General features: G+C 40.4%; 1 protein-coding gene across 1 annotated transcript in view; it reads left to right on the top strand.

Moving 5' to 3' along the window:
* The window catches only part of SRP68 (signal recognition particle 68kDa), a 49,078-nt gene that overhangs the window by 13,262 nt on the left and 33,541 nt on the right, over positions 1-2,275 (top strand). The window lies entirely within an intron of this gene.

Genomic DNA, 2,275 nt, shown 5'->3' with positions numbered 1-2,275 from the left:
AGAGTGCTGTATCGTCAGCCTAGCTCACAGCAACCTCAAACTCCTGGCCTCAAGCAATTCTCCAGCCTCAGCCTCCTGAGTAGCTGGGACTACAGGCGCACACACCACCATGCCCAGCAACTTTTTCTATTTTTAGTAGAGATGGGGTCTCGCTCTTGCTCAGGTTGGTCTTGAACTCCTGACCTCAAGCAATCCTCCTACCTCAGCCTCCCAAAGTACTAGGATTACAGGTGTGAGCCACCACACCTGGCACTTAATTTTTTTTTATCAGCATTTTGTGGTTTTCATCATACAAGTCCTGTACATGTTTTGTTAGATTTATACCTAGGTATTTCTTTTTTCGAATGATTCTAAGTGGTGTCATAGTTTTAATTTTAGCATCATTAATGACATTTCAAGAACGGTTTGAAGGAAGTAATACGGATGGAAGCCTGATTGGAGTAGGTTGAGGAGAGAGAGCTGAGGAAGCAGAGACAGCAGCTATAGGCCAAGAGTTGAAGACGTTTTACTGTGGAGGAAAACAAAATGAGGAGGTACCTTAGGTATGGACATGAGGTCAAAGTAAAGATTTTTGTGAGTGTGTGCACAGTGTGTGCACGTGTCTGCGTTTAAGCAGGCTGGGTTCATACTGTACAGACTCTTTGGTAACCTGTGTTTTTCACCTAACATAACATGGCTACCAGATATACTTGGTGTTCTTAATTTGTTGAAGGGCTTCCCTGTTGTAGGATAACAGTGAGTTGTCTTGTTTTGTTTTTGTCTTAATGTAAGTTTTTCTTGCTTAGGTTAGCACTTAATTACTGTGCTTAAGTCAAGTGACTGGGGGACAAAAATTTGTTATATAGGAATAATGAACCATTAGTTTGCTGATTGTTGAGGGAGCAATTCTACTCCAGGTTTTTCTTTACACAACAGATTCTTCCTGGAAAATGTTACTCTCTAGGCTGACAGTTGCTAGTAAACATACGCTTCTTTTATTGCTGTCCTTATGTTGGATGATTTAAGCAGTCCTAAACTTGTCCTGTGTGGTAACTGCTGCAACTAAAATGTTGTGTACACTATTCTAGATTATAGCTTCATTTTAAGATGGGTCAGATATGATTTAATGCTCTCTTAAATTTCTTTTTTATTCTGGCAACACTGTAGCATTCTATCTACTGGAAATTTCTTAACTAACCTTTTAGGCAAAGATTATTAGTTATATTAATATATTCCTCTTTGATCTCCCCTCCCGGGTGGGGGGGGGCTTTTAAAAAAATTTCTTGTAACCACAGAAGCTTATATACTGTTGCAGTAGCTGCTGGGCATGGTGGCTCATGCCTGTAATGCCAGCACTTTGGGAGGCTGAGGCAGGAGGATTGCTTGAGGCCAGCAGTTCAAGACCAACCTGGGTAACAAAGCAAGACTGTATCTCTACAAAAAATTGGAAGATTAGCCGGGTGGCGGGCCTGTAGTCCCAGCTACTCTGAAGGCTGAGGTGGGAAGAGTACCTGAGCCCAGGAATTTGAGGTTACAGTGAACTTGATTGCACCACTGCATGACAGCCTGGGTGACAGAGTAAGACCCTGTCTCCAATAAAAAAAAACATTGTCGCAATAGCAAAGGAACAGAAAAGAATCTGCTTGTAATCTCAAAGCCGCAGAGATGGCCAAGCACAATTAACATTTTGACATATTTCCTTTTAGACTTTCTTATTTGCATTTATTTAGTCATAAGTGAAATTGTGCATCTTATGTTTAAAAGCCATTTGTGTTACATATTTTAGAAATGAAAATATAGAGAAGTATAAGGAGTAAAACACCCGTATTCCCAATATCCAGAAGTACAACGTTAAAATTTTCATGTTTGACTATGTATTTTCGTAAGTTTAGTCATTATTGTATATACAACTTTGTATCTCATTTTTTTGCTTTACATTATATATATTTCTCTGTGCTTATGAAAATGTTTCATAGGCATGATTCTCATTATTTGCATTATAATGCAATGCATGGGCATACCATAATTTATTTACCTATTCCCCTAGGGTGGTTATTTATATGGTAGCCAGTTTGGTAGGCTTAAAAATTTTGTGAGCCACCGCGCCCGGTGGCTCACACCTGTAATCTTAGCACTCTGGGAGGCCGAGGCGGGCGGATTGTTTGAGCTCAGGAGTTCGAGACCAGCCTGGGCAAGAGCGAGACCCTGTCTCTACCAAAAATAGAAAGAAATTAATTGGACAACTAAAAATATATAGAAAAAATTAGCCGGGCGTGGTGGCGCATGCCTGTAGTCC

The sequence above is a fragment of the Propithecus coquereli genome, unplaced genomic scaffold (genome assembly GCF_000956105.1).
Source record: "Propithecus coquereli isolate 6110/MARCELLA unplaced genomic scaffold, Pcoq_1.0 Scaffold76, whole genome shotgun sequence".
NCBI lineage: Eukaryota > Metazoa > Chordata > Mammalia > Primates > Indriidae > Propithecus > Propithecus coquereli.
The sequence above is the reverse complement of the archived record's forward strand: the minus strand, read 5'-3'. Positions and strand labels throughout refer to the sequence as shown.